The 19495-nt window shown below is 37.0% G+C and overlaps 1 pseudogene; it reads left to right on the top strand.

The window, feature by feature from the left end:
• The first annotated feature begins 5617 nt into the window (after positions 1 to 5617).
• LOC119624992 (U2 spliceosomal RNA) lies at positions 5618 to 5723 on the top strand (annotated as a pseudogene).
• The last annotated feature ends 13772 nt before the right edge of the window (positions 5724 to 19495 follow it).

Raw genomic sequence — 19495 nt, 5'->3', positions numbered from 1 at the left:
TTCTCCCGGCCAAGCAGATGTAAGGGGAGGTCTTAAAAGCTTCCCAGAATATCTTTTGCATTCTTGGTAAAATGAATAATGTGCCTAGTATCACCCCTCTTTACTAATTCTTCCTGTTTTGAACACTAAAATGATTCCTGGAGTTGCTGCAGCCATCTTGAGAATATGATGTGATAGGAATGAAAATGAAAACAGAGATGATAAAACAGGATATGATAAAGCTGCTGTCTTGTATGGTTCGTATTAGTGAGGCCATTTATCAGATGAATATGCTGCTGTAACCAACAACCTCAAAACCCCAGTGGCCAATGAAGGCTGTGTTCCATTAGACTGTCACGTGATATATCACCAATTACCATGGCAGAGGGAAGGGGACTTGGCAGAAACACTAACTCTTCAAGGCTTCTCTGCCCAGAAATGCCACATGTGCTCGCATTCCATTGGCCAGAGCAACTATAGCTACACCTAACTTTAAGGAAGAACAAAGCATAAATCTATCATACAGAATTGTACTATTCTATCATTCATCCAAGAAGGAAGGAAACCAAAACACTGATTAACAACTTTGATGAACAATTCAACTTTTTCTTATATGAGAGAAAAATAAACTACTGTTTAGCCCCTTAGAGTTGAATTTTCTATCACTTCTAACCAAAATTGTTCTTAACCAACAAAGTAGAATTATTCTAAAACTGCATATGTAAAATTACATAGAGAGATAGGATTATAGTTCTACTCAGCAATATTCTGGATTCTTTTTAATTTTATAATTGATCTTCCAAATGCTCCCTCCTTAAGGATAATGGATTCATTGCAAGATTCACAAACTGATTTATTTTGACCCTAGGTTGGAAATCAAAACAGAAATCAAAGGAGCTTGGACTGTAGCTCTGTGCCTCAACAAAAATAACCTGCAAATCAACCCTCCTGGAAAGATCAGCAACCAATAATTAATTTAATCATTACAGTTGGAAAAGGCTATTACTGTGTCATTCTCTTTCAAGGCATATTTTGGTTACTAAGAATAATACTACCAGTCTAGAGAGTATAAAATGTGTCCAAAATTGTCCTAAGCATTTCATACACGATTAGGTTACTTAAACCTCACAAGGATCCTGTGGAGTATACACTGATTCACATAAAATACATGAAGGAATTGAGGTTTATTAAGATTAAGTGACTTACTCAAGGTCACTGAGCTAATGAATAGTACATTCATGATTGAATCGCAAATCTAACTATACAGCTCAAGCAGCTGTGAAATTGTCCTATTTCTATATTCTGAAAAGATTTTCCAAGTCACCAATGCCTTTTTAAAGCATTGGATCTTCCTTGCACTGTCTCAAACTCATATTTTAATTCACCCTTTAAATTCTTGTTTCCTCACTCCAATTTCTGTACTCTTAAACCTATACTCTACTACTTCTCTTGTACTTACTGAAATAAAATTAACTTCACAGTGAAAAACATCTAAGCTATTCAGTGTAAGAGGAGGGAATGACCTGAAAGGCAGAGTAAATCACAAGTCGAACATAAGCAAACAATATAGGGATGTCATCTTAAGACTTAGATGTAAAGGATTAGAAAATATTCAGGCAATGAATAATAGTTCAGAAAAACCACTACTCTGTATCCTGCGTAGTCCTCTTATTCTAGTATCACTTATTGAAACACCCTTGTAGACCTGCATTCATTCATCCATCTTATAACATTTATTATCAATCATGTATTTAGTAATTGTAATATATGAGGGGCACTGTCCACAAAAATATGAAGACATGGTGCCCTCCCCTCAAGAAGAGTTACATCCTATAAGGAAAACACATTCAAATGGTGATATGTATTGTAAAGGTAGCATCTTCAATGGCACAGGGTGGGAGAGGTTCAAGTCCCAGGGAAATCCTTATAGTAGCCAGAGGCATTTTTATGAAATGCAAATCATGTCATATTTCTTCTCTTCTTAAATCCCTTCAATGATATTTCAATGAAATTTTACTAAAATCCAAACTTTTTACCTTGACTTAAAGGGATCTACAAATTCTGGTCCTACCTATATTTCTTATTCTCTTCACTCTCTCTTCTATTCACTAGACTTTAACCATATAGGCTTCTCCTTCCCTTTAGAACACACAAAACTGATTTGCAGCTCTAGATTTTTTACACTTTTATTATCTTCACCTGCAGCATACTGTCCCCAGATTCTTGTTTAGGTTTTTCACTTCAGTGAGCAGAGAGCGGGCCACTGCACTCCAGCCTGGGTGACAGAGCGAGACTCCGTCTCAAAAAAAAAAAAAAAAACAAAAAACAAACAAAAAAAAAAAAGACTGCAGGTCAAATATAATTTTCAGGGAGAGGATTTCACTCAGCCCTTCCTCTACTCATCTTACTGCCTTGCTTTATGATCTTTATCACCCTTACCACCAACTGAAATAATCACATTCGTATCTTTACATGTTTGTTATTTGCCTCTCCCAAGTCAAATACAACCTGCATGAGGCATGGAAACTTCTTTGCATCCCCAATGTCTAAAAGGTTACCTGATGCATAATCTCGCTCAACAAACTTTTAATGAAGAAATTAATTAATAAGCAAGCTAGTAGCCTCTATACATTTGGTCTGGACATGGAAAAAGAATGATGAAATATCAGATTGGACAGAAATTCAAGTCATAGAATGTAAGAAGCATTTTTATGCCACATAATCTTGACAATTCTTGGGTACTACTTCAAATCCTAATAGCCCCACCTCTCACTCCAGCCACTACTGTGGAAATCATTTCCATGCATACTTTGGACAAGAGCATTCTTACAGGATGTGGCCTTCCAATATCCCATACTTCTTACTTCCTGTTCAGGACATTCTCTGATAATATGCTAGAGACACCTGTAGGATCACACATGGCAATTATGTGTGTACAACCCAGAGGGGTAGGACTGTTGAAACCTACAGAGCTCCCCTTCACCAGGAAGGAAAAGGAATTGAAGGACAAATACTTCCCTTTTTAGTCTCCAGCAGGGAGTTCTTCAATACAGAACCTAAGATTCCTCAAAAGGTTCCTGCTCCCTGGATCACTTCCCAAATAAACCATGTGCATGAAGATCTTGGTCTTAAGCTCTGCTTTCCTAAGACAGCATGCCTAAAATAGCATGCCTAGGAGTCTAAATTTTCTTCCTGTAAACAATTAGAAATCTTCGAAGACTTTCGAGTAGGAAAGTAACAATCATTTTTGCAAGAAAAGTCATTTTGATGATAGTGTGAAGGGTGAATTACAGAAGTCAAGGCTGATGTTTTGACAACTAATCAGAAGATAAATTCAGTAAACTAGGTAACAATAAGTGCTGAAACTCCAGTGATGAAAGTGGGTATGGAAAAAAAGAGAAAACAGAGATTGTGAAATAAATGGGAAAAAATGTGTAAGGACTGTGAAGTAGAGGAGGTAAGCACTAGTAATCACATGGCCTATAAGTTGTTTGCTTCTGTCAGTGTGCTATAGCATATTGGGTATACTACTCCTCAAAGAGTAGTGACATGATGAAATCCAATCTGCTTTCCAAGAAATTTCATAAAATTAGCACACATTTTTCTGGCACGCTTTAAACATAGATCTTATGAAGATGAACCTAGACTTCTAGGAAATCTTCCAGGCTTGGGAATCAATAATAATATGGTGCTTTTAGCAATTTTTGTTTTCCCTGTGAAGTAATTTCCTAATTAGTTTACTTTTTTAGTGTCATATATTATATTAAAATGTATTTTCCAAGTTTATTTCACTTGTGGAGAAACTGGAGAGTAAAACACAACACTATACATGTGGCTGACATGTAAAAGTCAGGGTTACAAGCTCAAAGTGCCTGACTTTCAAATACAGCCCAATCAGTAAAGACATGATAAATGTACAAAGGAAGCCCATTATAATGGTGGTTTGGGTCACCGGGCAAGAGAAGAAGAAAGATGACGAAAGAACACAGGCTCACAAGTAACTGTTGCTCGTTAATTCTGACTGAGATCAATAAGTGATGTTCCTTCCATTCACCCACAGCAAGCACGGGTACATTTGAGATAAATGAAAGCCTCTTCTGCTTAAGGTAACAGAAAAAAACATATTAAATGGAATTTTTAATGTGAATGAATGCCGACAATTTCTTGTTAATAATTTCATTTCATTTTGGCAGAAACAGTCAGATCTCAAAATAATGTTGAAAAGTCTGACAAGAAAACTCAATTACAAAACATGGAAAAATGGAGAGAAATATTTAGTGATGGACATAGCACAATGTTAGCTGACATTTACATTCCTTGATTATATTGAATTAATGGCCTCTGTGCTAATGGTAATTACGTAAAATAGCATAGTGAAAAGGCCATTGTGTTACATAAAATCTCCATAGAAATAGAAACACCCTAGTTTATCTTCCTTTAATGCTGTAAGAGCATTAATTTGTCACTGTAAACACATTTTCATTTAATTAACCCTGACTTTATTTGTGTCCATAAGTCTCTATTCCAAGACATTTATTTTTCCGTTACCAACACAAGTCCCTCTACTCAGTGCCAGACTCTTGATCTTTATGGAAGGATAACCAATCCTGACACACATACCGCAACCAAACATGAGCCAACGTGCTTTATATCTGGACCAGAGGTGTGGAAACTATGGCTTTGGGCCAAATCTAATGTCTGTTCTTATAAAGTTTTATTGGGACAAAGCCATGCCCATTGTTTGTGTACTGTCTATGGCTATTTTCACATTACAATGGCAGAGTTGAGTGGTTGTGACAGAGAGCATATGACCCATAAAATTTAAATTATTTATCTTCTGGCCCTTTACAGAAAGTTTGAATACCCTAATCATCCCTAATCACTTGAAAATCAACATTGATCACCCTAACATGTGATCAGCGAAGTAGCTACCAAGATGGTAGCAGGATTATGACAATATACAAAATGCTATTCTCTTTAATCCTAAAACTCTTTAAATTTTCCAGTTTGAACATGGGTAAGAGATACCTATTCTTAAGCAGTAGGCACTCAGAACCACCAAGGTCTAAAGCATCATTATAGGAAAATGGCCATCTTTATTCCCCCAAATGTTTTTTCTTTTTCTCGTTATACTGTATCTACTTTTCTGCTCATCCTTCCACCAGCAATATCATTTAGGATAGGGCACAGTATGAGAAAAAGAGCAATTTTGTTAGACTATGGATTTTAAAACATATAGCTACTCATATGAAAATTAAATAGTTCAACCTGTCCAAAGGAAACACAGTTCCATAAAATCAACTGTACCTCCTCTACAGAGAAAATATAATTAAACTACCATGGACATAACTGCAAGTAGCTAAAGAATGGTAAACATTTTTGGAGAACAAATTTTAGAATCAACCTTTGCAAGAAATTGTACATCCCTATAGAGACTCCTAGGAAGAAACTAATCTTATTCACTACAGTGATAGCTAGGAGAAAGAACAAACCTCACTTCCTACAGCACGGGAGAAAACTATCTAATATCACAGTGAATTTAAATAGGGCTGGTGTAGAACTGGGAATCTGCTTTAACCAATTCTTCAGGTTCTAATGGGAATGGCTATTGAACCACACTCTATAAAACACAATGTTAATTGAATCTCAGCCTTTTGGCTAAGATCAAGTGTAGTATCTCTTCTTATCAGTTTAAAACACAATGTTTATTTTCTCCACTGGTATTATACATTCATACAACCTATCTTGCAATAATCATTTTAAAATGATAAAATAATATGCATTTATGGTAAAAGAATAAAATTCCATTTTAAAAGCTTTGGTAAACTAAATAATTTTTTGAAAAGACAAGATATTTTATGACTAAGAAATCTTAAAACCTTAGTAGGTTCTAAGATTGCAAATCTCTTCTGTCATTTTGCCATTTGTCTATTAACTATTAACCTTTTTGCAAGAAATGTTTTATTTGAATGGAATTAAATTCATCAGTTTCTTTGCCTGATGGGTTATGCTTTGAAAATGTAAGATTTTTTTTTATTAGGGAGGAGAGTTTTTCATGAATGGTTATTGTTTTACCTGTCATAGTGAGGTTTAATTTAAATAGAGACACATTGTACTTAGTAGGAATTCTGTTTTATTATTTTTCCATAGAGTTGGATAGCCTTATTTTGTTTTTTACAACACATCTATTTCCCATTGACTTAGGGGTCATTCTTGGGTATGTTTGTATATCTCCACAAATTACCTTTACACAGAGGTCTGTCTCTGTTGTTCTCTAATCTTTTGCATTGATCTGTTCTGTTCTTGCACTGATTCACAGTGCTTTTATTACTGTTTCTGTAATATTTTATTTATATATTTTATTTTATTTATTTGTATGTAATATATAATTTGTTAAGAATGTATATTTATATAATAATAAGTAATCCATCCAAAATCATGAAATGTCTTTCTATATATTCACTTTCATCATAAAGATCCTATGTTTTCAGTTAAATCCAAAATATTTTTTTGATTTCTATTGATTTTATAAATTACAAAACAGATAAAGAAGATAGAAAAAGGAAAAGTACAGGCTCATTTATGAACCTAGGTGCCTCATAAAATTATAGCTAACCATGAAAATATGGAAGAGGTGATGGGATATGACTCCCTTGAATAGGCTATGTAATAGAGCAAATGCGATAGAATGTCACTCCTGTGAACAATTAGAACTGTTAAGAAGGTTTTGCAAGTTTACCAGTGCCAACCCAAAATAATTGAAAGGATCAGAATCTAGATTAAAAGAGTTTATTCAAGTGTAAAGCTAAGAATAGCCATTCAGGTAACAGACTCCAAAGGAATAGGATCAGTACTCCAAAGCTAAAAGTTAAGGTCCACGTATATAGGCAGAAAACAATGAAATTTTGTAGGATTATAACATTTTCTATACAAGGCTAGTTTATGAGTTACAACAATTTAGCTGCAGTTTGTCTTCTTTTTCATATATCTTGCTTTACTTTTCTTTCTAATTTAAAAGAGTGTATTTAACATTCCCTCTTAAACAATGTGATACTCATGAAGTCTTTGTGGGAGAGAGGAAAGAGAAAAGACAATTTGTAATTAAGATCAATAGGTAAGAGGGAAGAAGTCTTCCCCAGCACCCCTCAGTCATCTACAATATTTTATAAAACAATGTAGGTAAAAATGCTAACATATAATCAGAAAAACAAATGTTACAGCTGCCTAGGTTATAGTTGCCTGTTTATGTGACTCAGGTGTCATAATTACATTCCCTTAAGACTCAAAATATTTTAAAGTTCCAACAGCTTAGATTGTGAATTACTTATTAGATTGTGAATTACTTATTTTCACATATGGAATTCAAGCTGTAACAATCATTAGTGGAAATGTGCAGAAAAGTTGAAAGAAGACCAAAGAGTATCCGTAGAGGAAGCCACATTTAAGGGAAAAAAGAAAGAGGCATAATCTAAAATAATATAAAAAGAGAAATATGAAGGCTATAATAATAAAAATGAGAAAGTTATTAATGATGTCAAAGCTGTGGAAAATGGAATGAGGATTTAGTGAAATCAGAAGACTAGTGTGTGATTCCATTACTTATTCATTTTTCAAAGATGTAAAATAGTACTTCAGTGTAAACTGTATCATTATTTGTGTTTATATGATTTTACAGAAAATGGTTCCTAAAATTTGTGAAATTTTAAAATCTGACTACATAGGATCCAATTCTAAACTTTCCTAAACTTTCGTTTTATCATATAAAACAAACAAACAAAAAATGTTTAGAGGACATTTATCTCTTTGGATAGCTTTAGTGTATTCTAGAAGGATTTTTTGGCATATTTCCTATTTACTGTGGTATTCATTTTTATTTTTCCTTTCAAATTTTTTCACTTTTGACTTGACCCTACTCATTGAAATAAAAGAAAATCTGTGCTTTTTGCTCCATAATTCTTCAATTAACTTCTTTTTCTTATTTTTAAGACACACCACAGGAAGTTAGGTATATAGATATGGACTGATATATTGTGTTATCCATCTAACAAAAACACCCCAGTATATTGTAATGAAAATGTGATTATTTTATAGATTTGGCTTCAAAGCCTAAAAACCTATTTGGGTAATACTTTTTCTTGAAAGATACAAAACACAAATTTTTCTGTTATCTACCAATTTTATCCATTCAAATGACCATTGTATTTTCCTAAGAGACTTAGTTTTGTGCTAATAGAGATAGTATCAAACACTCACATTTACTGACATCTAAATGCCACCATGTTGAGTGAAATCTAGGAGTAGCCTATTGTTATAAAAATGTCAATCCATTGTATCACCCATGGACACTCTTGAAAGATAATGTTTTATAAAGTACTTATTCTTTATTGATTTTGAATGAACAAAAAATGAAAGCATACTTTAAAAAGTCATACTTAAATTTTTAAAATTGCAGCTAACATTTGGGCTTTCTGAACAGTCCCTGAATAATATTAAAGAACCTAGACTCAAGCCAGACTGTCTGGTTTGTTGGTTCCTTGACTTACTCTTTATGAAGCCCTGAGCAGGGTGTCACACTTCTGAGCACTTATTATGTGCAAGCACTGTTCTATTTTCCATTAATTAACCCAATTTACAGATGAAACAGTGGCGGCACAGGAAGGTGAACTAATTTGTCGAAGGATATTCAACTAAGTAAATGCAGAGCTGGAATTCCAACCAAGGCCACTTGACCCGTGAGCCCAAGCTCTGTTTAAACTCCATTCTATAACTTAAATTTTAGTATTTTGGCTACAATGATTATTTAGAAATGAGCAACTGTACTTTTTTGAGTTTAGCAGCTAATTTTCCTTAATTTAACAGGGATGGTCTTCTGGGGGGACACAGCCCTCTCTATAGCAGGTATTCATACTCTTGTGCCATAATAGCCTTACTAGGAGAAAGCCTTGCTGGAGAAAGTGCCGCACTTTGAGATCAAAATAAACCATTAACTCTTATTTCAACAGACTCTCAAAAATGCATGGTAATATTCTGTTAATCTGTTTAATGATCTGCCACAATTGGTAAGAGTTATTTCAAAACTTTTCTCCTCTCATGAAACCTCCAAATGTACCCCATACCCGTGGCCCAGAAGATGAGGCACTAACTTGAGGCTATCTGATGGAATCTTTTTAACTTCTCGATTCAAAACATTGAGACCTGTGTACATAAGAATCTACACACATGCTATCTTCCTTCCTTCCTAAAAGAAGTGAATACCATTTCCTCCTCCTAAGGCCTATCCCTCCATTAGCATTCTAGAGCCTACTCTACTGCATTTATTCATTCAAAACCTGAACGCTGAGTATGTCTTTGCCATCTTGTGTCCTTTTTTCTTTTTTTTTTTTTTTTTGAGACAGAGTCTTACTCTGTCACCCAGGCTGGAGAGTAGTGGTATGATCTCAGCTCACTGCAACCCACCCCCATGCACCTGCCTCCTGGGTTCAAGTGATTCTCCTACCTAAGCCTCCTGAGTAGCTGGAATTACAAGTGCCCGTCACCATGCCCAGCTAATTTTTGTATTGTTAGTAGAGACGGAGATTCACCATGGTTGGCTTGGAACTCCTGACCTCAAGTGATCCGCCCACCTTGGTCTCTCAAAGTGCTGGGATTACACGTGTGAGCCACCACACTCAGGCTCTTGTGTGCTTAAGTATGCTCAAGTCTCAGTAAGCTTCCCTCTAGCTTCACAGCCTCCTGCAACTATCACTTTTTTCTCTCCAACCTTAATGGCGAAACTTATTAAAAGCATCAACTGTATTTTTTATCTTCATTTCCACCCTACCACTGACTTCCTGGTCCAGGGTTCTATCAGTAACATCTCACATAAACAGTTTTTACTAACATTACCTATACCCTACAAGTAGTTTAATCAAGCCCTGTCTTACTTGATATTTTAGCAGAATTTCACAAATCCTACTACAGAATTACAATTTTGTTTCCCAGCAGAGAGCTATCCTTGACTTCCACATCTATATATCTAACTGCCTACTTGATATAACTGCTGATGTCTCAGAGAGAAATCAAACTGAATTCACATTTTTTCACAATCCATCCCATTGCAATGTTTCCTATTTCAGTGAATGGCTCAATGCAAGTTATTAACCCTTGAGTCTCTTCGAGCCTCCTGCTCCCTCACTCATCACCCAATTTTCCATCACTGTTGATTTTATCTCCTAAGTATCTGTCTAGTCCATCCATAGAGAGTTTATATGTCATACATCATAGAACATCCTCAGCACGGTATGGGACATCATTCTATAATTGAGCACATGAATATTTCTGCAGTAAATCGTTAATTAATATATCACTAAATCGGGCGAATGATAACTATAAATAGCTTCATGTCAATTGATTTCATGTTCTGATGTCATATGAGTTCAGTTAGGTCAGAGTTTCTATGAAGTGAGTTATAAAAACAATTTTTAGTTACTGGAATTGAAATTCAGAATTGTGGCTAAGCAATTGTGAATCTGCCACAACTTACCAAGAAGTAATATGTATAGTGGTTAAGAGCATGGACAGCAGAGGTAGACTGTCTGGGTCAAATTCCATCTCCATCACTAACTAGATCCTGGACAAGTAACTTAACCTCTCTGTGCCTAACTTTTCTCATCTGTAAAAGTGAGTAATGAGTTACCCATCTCATAAGATTTTTGAGGAGATCAAATCAGCTAATGCATGTAAAGTGCTTAGAACAGTGTTTGATACAGAGTACACAATCAGTATTAGCCACCGTGAAGTTTATGCTATTAAAACCAATGGTGTAGTTCAATGTCTTTGTACTTATGAAACTTGGAAAACTTCTTAGCCATAGGATTGTTTGTTTATTTAATTTTATTTTATTTTTTGAGAGATAGAGTCTCTCTCTGTCTCCCAGGCCGAAATGCAGTGGCATGATCACAGCTTACTGCAGACTCAACTTTCTGGATTCAAGCGATCCTCTCACCTTAGCCTCTCAAGGAGCTGGGGCTACCAGAGGGTACCACCACACCCAGCAAACTTTTAAAATTTTTTTGTACAGAAAGGAACTCGCTATGTTGCCAGCTGATCTTGAACTCTTGGGCTCAAGCAATCCTCCTACCTCGGCCTCCCAAAGTACTGGGATTCCAAGAGTCAACAACTGGCCAGAATTGTTGAATCAAAGGAAATATCACTTAAAATTTTGATAAATAATAGAAATCATCCTTCCCAACATTTTCAACAATTAATACTCCCCAAAATATAATATGAGCTTACCCAACATCCCAACATCCTCTCTGATGCTGGATAAACTCAATCATTTTGGTAAATCTGGAAGGTGACAAAATTATATATATCTTGTAGTTTCTATTATTTCTTTAATCATGGGAGATTCTTTTTAAATTCCCTTAATTATGAGAGAACAAAATATTTCATTAATGTATTGGTTATTTATATCACTGCACGTTTACATCTTCTGCCTATTTTTAATTGTGAAATATCTGGGGTTTTTGAATATTTAAAACCCGTTAAAGGAAGAATAGAAACTAAGTTTTTTCTTTCATATATATATGTGTATTTGTATGTGTGTGTATATTTATATATATATGAATTATTCTTAATATTTAATATGACACCCATATGAGTTGTCCCAGAACGGGGCTGCCCTAGATTCCCTGCCATGCCCAGTCATTAACCAGGAGCAGCCAGTTAAAAGCATAGTGTTGGTACAAATGTAGTGGTAGATTCAGGGAGCAGCAGCAGGGGCCATCATGCCACTATGCTCCCTGCAGCAGGAAATCTCTGCAGTAAATTTCCATAGCTACCAAAGCCCACCTTGGGGCAGTACAGATCTACCACTCCATGAAGGTCTCGAGGACAGCCCCTCCACAGTTCTTGTGGGACTCTCTTCCCAAGAAGAAGCCTGAAAGAGGGAGGTTAGTGAGATGAACTAGAGTCTCATCATTATAGTTGGCTGCAGGGCCACAGCTGGTACTCACCCTTGCCTGTCTCCGCTTTCCATCCTAAATTTCTTGTAACTTCACCTATTACCTCAAGAGGTCTGGGTAACTACTGTGACCCAAAACCTCCTTTTTGAGGGCAGTGAGCACTCAGTAATCATACTTTTTTCTAGTTGCATTGCTGTTCTTGTTCATTCATGGTTTCAATAGGGCAAGGTAGTAACAGAAGGCAACCAAAGCTCACATGAGTATAACAAATATTTCTTCCTGCCCCATTGTATGAAAGTGGCCTATATCCTCTCCTGGTCAGAGCTGTCAACCTCTGCCATGATAATGACTCTTCCTTACAGATTCCTGGACACAAAAACTTTTTGGTGCCCTGACAGCAAATGACACTTATAGTTCAATGGGAAATTTGCTGTGCCCCCTGTCAAAGTGAGTCGCCCCTAGGGACCAAGACCTCCAACCCTGCAAGTGTAGAGTAGTGGGACAGGAAGCACAAGAGTTATCAGGAAGGGTGGTATGTAGGGCTATTCCTGCTTAAACTCCTTTGTTTCTGAACCCATGTATTCTCACTGGGGACACAGCACTGTGTGCACTGTACAGAGGTCTCTGGTTTGATATATACAGTTTATTCTGAACAATAACACCTCATTCTTTCAGAGCGTTACTTCTGAAACATTGCCTTTTGCAGGATGTTCCAGCATTCAGTGATGACAGCTCTTCCTTGCATGGTATGTTATGTGATCTAATTAGTGGATCCAATGAAACTAATCCTCCACATTTTCATGTGTGGGATATGGAATTCGATGTCTGTGAACAGGCATCCCATAGTCCCACGATAGTAGTGCTGGCTAAGCTCTGTGGGTGGTAAAGAAAAAAATTACATGCAGAATATTAATCTATCCCTGTGAAGGCAAGTTACTGGCCCTTCCAGGACAGAGGGTTATACTATATGTATATTATAATGTAGTTGATTGAATCAACTATTATATAGTTGATTGCCACAAACTGACTCGTTGGTCTCCTTAAGGAAGCATGTCGTATTGGGGGTTCAGCACTGGCTCTCAAGATTACTAAGCTTCTAAGGAGCCATCTTAATAGTAAACTTGTCTCATCCCCTATGGTTCCTGCCAGGGTTTTAAATTCCTCTTCCAAAGAAAGTGCCACCAAGCTAATAAATTATTATTTGTCCTATTTTACATTCTAGCTCTTTTATAAAGCACCCTAAAAATCTAATCTCAGGCACGCTTCCCTGGCTCCTACCAGTACCCTATAACTAAGTTTCACAATGCCTTCAAATTATAAACTTTCTCTTATCAGGCCCAGCAGATGGGATACGCTGGAATTTAAACTTAATTAGCTTGGGAGCCAGAAGAGGAACAAGGAAGAGTTCCTGAGTGAGACACCTGTTATCTTACATGGATAAGGACTCTGCAGAGCATGATAGCAAAGGTTAACTACTTTTCTAGAGGATCTGCAGAGCCAACCTATACAGGCATTTCACCCCAAATGTCCTTTCTATGTTTCTGGATTCTGGGTTTCCAATTCAGAACCCTGAATTCAACATAACAGACCTTTATTAAATCATGTACATTCAAACTTCTCTGGAGCTCTGTGACTCTGTCAAATCTTTGTTTTTCTGCACAGTTGTGTCTGCACTTCTACTCAGAAGATAAGGTACTCATTAGAAGCTACCAAGGAGGCTTTCTGGTTCCCACACTTAGCTTTTAATAGCTCTCAGTTTCTTATTATTCCTACGTAAGATGACAATACAACTTGGTACTAACAAGCCAGTGCTGCTGTCTTTGTAAACATTCCCCTCACTTCCATATCTCTCAAATATCTGAGTCGTCACACCTGCAAGGGCATTCCCCTTCTTGGTATGCTTTCCCAAGTTACCACTGGTGAAATATTTAGCAACTGAGCCACCAACTTGTGCCAGGGATGATCCGCTGAGGATGGCATCTTCTTTGCTCACTAGGTGCTTGGTAATCTAGTCTCATATCCTCATCCTATCACCTGCTTTCTTGGATCCCTCTCATAACCACTGTTTATTTAGGTCTTCTGAGAAGCATTTACCAATATGAGATTATGCATGTAAGAGATTTATTTGGAAAGGGAACAGGAGAATGTAGAGGGAACCTTTAGAGTGACTCCTGTGTAAGGAGGGAGGGAAGTAAAGAGGATAGGGTAGGAGGAATCACAAATAGCAACATTAGCAGCACAGTTCTAAGAATGGTTGAACTAACCAAAAGATGGGCAGGTCCTTGATCCAAAGACACACACAGGAAGAATCCAGTATCTAGCAATAATGGGCTTGTCTTACTACCTTTGCCGTGCTCAGTCATTAGCTGAGGGTAGCTTGCAAGAAGTATGGCCTTAGCGCAGACAGTGTCAGACCCACTGGGGGAGTAGATGAAGCCATCAGTTAACTATGCTGTCTGCAGTTGGAGATCTGAGTAGTGACTTTTCCTGACTGCTACATCTGCAATGCTATTTGATATGGCTTGGCTCTGTGTCCCCACCCAAATCTCATCTTGAATTGTACTCCCATAATTCCCATGTGCTGTGGGAGGGACCCAGTGAGAGATAATTGGATCATGTGGACAGTTTCTCCCATACTGTTCTCCTGGTAGTGAATAAGCCTTGCGAGATCTGGTGGTTTGATAAGGGGAAGTCTGTTTCTCTTGGTTCTCATTCTCTCTCTTGCCTACTGCAATGTATGACCTGCCTTTCACTTTCTGCCATGATTATGAGGCCTCCTCAGCCATGTGGAACTGTAAGTTCAATTAAACCACTTTTCCTGTATAAATTACCCAGTCTCCGGCATGTCTTTATCAGCAGCATGAAAACACTACTCTATTACAGTCTATGCAAATTTAAGGTTCCTGGTGAAAAATAACCAATTCTGTCTAACCAAATCCTTATTTTTAAGCAGAACTCTAGGTCATTGGACTGTTAAAACACAATCCTACACTTCTCTTTTAGAAAGAAATTTCTGTGTTTTATAGCTATAATTTTTCTTTTCTCTGAACATATTTTATCATGATTATGTTTTGAATTATAGAAGTTAACCATAGCTTAACTGTAAGGTAAGCAAATATTGTACATTATGACTCAGGATATATATATATTTTTTTTTTTAAAAAAAAAGCTCTCTCAAATAAAAATGTAATTTATTATATTAATTTTCTAATAATGGTAGAAGTCTATAAGATCCACTGAGGGTTTTCTTCATATTGGTTCTCCACAAAACCCAGAACAGTGTTGGTAATTGAGCATTAATGTACTACTGCAAAACTTAATTACATTGAAATTTGCAGTTTAATTTTGAATGGATGTGTTACTAAACTTTCCTATAATCACAATACCTTTCAGTCTCAGGAGCAGCTTAAACCACACTTGAAAGACATATGATGCACTATTTATTACAGCTGTTGCTTTACCTATTAATGAGTTTTGAATTGGTTTCTTTTTCTACATTGACAACTTCCATTAAAGCTCAGGATGTTGGGGATTTGAACATAAAAGCAACTCTGGTGGATAATTAGCATACTATACTACCTCTGAGAAGAAGTTATATTTTTGATAAACACCTCTAAGAACTATAGTTCTTTATGACATTGAATGCTCATTTGCTCAGAATCAGAAAGGTTACTTTATTTTTAAAATCCAGTGACCAGAAATAGAAAGAGAAACTGCATCTTCTTTGTGGTTGACCGTTGGAGCAGTGGCACATGCAGAAACCACTGTCAGTGTCCTGGGAGACCCCACCCCAGGGCATGAAGAATTTACTAGCTAAAGCCAATTAGGAAGCAGCCAATAGAGGAATAATTCTCTCTATTCTCCCCCTTTTCTGCCTAAAGACAAGATATAAATTCTTTACTGAAGACAACTCTTATTAATTCAGAGATGGCACCAGAGGAATCTACACATGAGTTTTACTCCATTCGTTTCTTCCTATAATTTCCCACCTTTGGAAGAGTAAAACTCTTTTCCTTTGGTCAGTCATTTTTCCACAAATGTATTGTTCTTTGTTAAAGATGCTACATAAGCCAGAGCTGTAAGCCACTGCCTTGAGTTCCCATTCATCGAGGTTTTTCCTGTATGATGTGCACTACATGCATTAATAAACTTACTGTTTTTCTCTTGTTAATCTGTCTTTTGCTACTGGGTCTGTCTCAATTATGAATGTATGAGAGTTGAGGAGAAATTATATTCCCTCCCTGGAAGTGCCCTTTCAGGTCCCTTTTGCTCATCTTACAATGGCTGAATAGTCTGCTAATGAATCACATCTGTTACTTTTTGTGGAGAATTTTCCTCAACCAGTGGGAGCCTTCTTACCTCCTGCCCCATGGGAAACTCACAGAAAGTGACTTTTTGTTGCGGGGGTACACAATTTCAGCCCTAATTCTTTAAAATGGGAGAAATTATGTGACAAAATTGGTTCCCTGTCACTTCCTCAATAAATCACTTGCCCATCTCAGACTCTGAATCTGGGAAACCTTACCTATCACAACCTATCATACTATAAATTTAACAATTCCATGGACTTTACATATGAACTATACTTCCTTTTAAATAACATGGGAAATTTACCAGTAATAAGGTCCTGAAGAAAAAATATCAGATTATAGAAAAATTAGTGGAAAGATATGCAAACTCCTGTAGGAAAATTCACCTACATGCTGTAGCCAGTATGCTACTTGTGATCATGAGAATATAATGGTGATATTTCCTGGCACACAACTCCTCAAGCTCTTGGAATCTCCAAAGTGATAAGTGTCTTTTCGTATCCTGATGAGTTGTTAATAGCTTCTAAATGAAAGATGGCCACCAGAAATACCAGGGCATGATTACAGGATGGAATCTTTTAGCCCCATCCACAACCTCCAGGGAAGGGAGTGGGGCTGAAGGTTGAACTGATCACCATTGACCAATGATTTAATCAATCATGACTACATAACGAAGTTTCCATTAAAGGGCTTCCAGATAGCTAAATACCTGGAGGTTCCTAGAGGGAGGCATGTCCTGAGAGTACATGAAATTTCTGTGTCCCTTTCTACATACCTTGCTCTATACATCTTTTCTATCTCACTGTTCCTCTGTATTCTTTGTAATATCCTTTACAATAAATGGTAAACACAAAGTGTTTCCCAGAATTCCACTGGTCACACTAGCAAATTAATCAAAACCAAGGTAGGGGTCATGGGAACCCCCGGTTTATAGCTGGTCGGTCAAAGTATAAGTGACTATTATTTGCAAACTGTTGACCTGAAGTGGGGGACAGTCCTGTGGAACTGAGCCCTCAACCTGTGGGATCTGACAGTATCTCAAGCATAAACCAAAAAGTGTCTGAGATAGGTGTCAGTTAATTTAGAAGTTTATTTTGCCAAGGTTAAGAATAACGACCCATGACACAGCCTGAGGAAGTCCTGAAAACATGTTTCCAAGGTGGTTGAGTTACAGTTTGATTTTGTATATTTTAGGGAGACAGAAGACATCAACCAATACATGTGAGGTACACATTGGTTCAGTTTGGAAAGGCAGGACATCTCAAAGTGGGGGCTTCCAAGTCACAGGTGGAAGATCATAAGATTTTCTGATTGGCAATTGGTTGAAAGAGCTACTATCTGAAGACCTAGAATCAATAGAAAGGAGTGTCTGGGTCAAGATAAGGCATTGTGAAGATCAAAGTTATTATTATATAGATGAAATCTCATAGGTAGGTGTCCATCCTTAGAGGCAATAGATGGCAAATTGTTTCCTTTTCAGACCTTTAAAAGGTGCCAGACTCTCAGCTAATCTTTTTAGGATCAGAAAAAGACCTGGAAAGGGAGGGGGATTCTCTATAGAATGTAATTTTTCCCCACAAGAGATGGCTTTGCAGAGCCATTTCAAAATATTTCAAAGAAATATATTGGGGTAACGTACTTTATTTTGATCACTTTCAGAGCCCCCTATGTGTCATGTGATGCTATAATAGAGCCAGGTTGGAATGTGGTATCTTATTGCTATGAACAGCCTATTTTGTCAGTCTTCAGATCTGTGTTTTAGTGTTAATGCTGGTCAATTTTATGCCTGAACTCCAAAGAGAGGAGGGTATAATGAGGCATGTTTGACTCCCCCCTTCCCATCATGACCTGAATTCCTTTTTCAGATGTCTTTGGCATCCCCTTGGCCAAGAGATGTGGTCTATTCAGTCAGTCAGGGGGCTTAGAATTTTATTTTTGGTTTACACCAGGTAGGAAGTGTCATAATTGAATTAAATTAGAAGACAGCCAGCTGGTGTCTGCTGCAGAATTGCTTAGTTGGTGCGTAAGGTAAAGCCCCCACACATTTGGTGTCAGAAGTGTTGGGTTGACAGTATGAGTGAGTGTAGGGGGAAACGTCTCTTTATTTTTTTTCCTGTCTCTCAGACTACTGATCCTAAAATCTAGAAAGAAAAAAATAAATTAAATATTAACATTTTCATTTTATCTCCACTTGTGAAGGGAAGATTTTAATAAAGACCCACATACTCTGGGATAGAAGTCATCTCATCTCCAGTACTAAGCAAACAACTTTCTGTATGCATAAGCAAATGGGGGTGAAAGAAAGATACCAGTCTTATAGACTCGATTGTTTAAATAAAGACAACACTGAAGAGTAAAAGTAATTTTCTCTTACAAAATAAGGTTGCAGCAAGAATAAGAGACAACTTTTAAAACCTCCAGCTCATCAAAGGAGATGAGATGCATTGAAATGAGGAAATCATGAACTAAGTGTTCTAAGATCAGGAAAGACCTTTTCAAAATGAAAAACATGATTGCTAATTTCAAAACTGAATTGAGACTTCCTCAGTCCAATAATAAGAAATGTATTAATTATGTCTTCCATATGTTTGATGTTTCAATATCTTGGAGACTTGCTGACATGAGAGAAAATGTGCCTCCTAGGGAAAGCCAACTCTTAGAGATAAGTAAATGATTAAAATGCTGGCATGCCTTTTGTATTAGTCCATTCTTTCATTGCTATTAAGAAATATTTGAGACTGAGTAATTTATAAAGAAAATAGGTTTAATCGGTTCTCAGTTCTGCAGGATGCACAGGAAACAGAGCAGCTTCTGCTTCTGGAGAGGCCTCAGGAAGCTTAAAATCATGGCAGAAGGCAAAAGGGAGCAGGCATCTTACATGGCACGAGCAGGAGCAAGAGAAAGAGGGGAGAGGTGTTACACCCTTTTAAGCAACCAGATCTCACTGGAACTCACTAACTGTCATGAGGACACTACCAAGAGAGATGGTGATAAACCATTCATGAGAAACCCACCCCTATGATCCAATTACCTCCCACCAAGCCCTATCTCCAACATAGGGAATTACAATTCAACATGAGATTTGGGTGAGGACACATATCCAAACTTTATTACCTTTCTTTCCCCAACTAACCAATCCAGAGCTCATTCCTCAACTACTTCATGTATCATATTCTCACACTCTAAGCCACTATCTATCTACTCAAATCACCCTAGGGTCAGGTACCAGACAACTAGGGAGAGACTGTATACCCTGGAGCC

This window comes from Chlorocebus sabaeus, chromosome 8, assembly GCF_047675955.1.
Source record: "Chlorocebus sabaeus isolate Y175 chromosome 8, mChlSab1.0.hap1, whole genome shotgun sequence".
NCBI classification, from domain to species: domain Eukaryota; kingdom Metazoa; phylum Chordata; class Mammalia; order Primates; family Cercopithecidae; genus Chlorocebus; species Chlorocebus sabaeus.
Note: the sequence above shows the minus strand (reverse complement) of the source record. Positions and strands in the feature narration are given on the sequence as shown.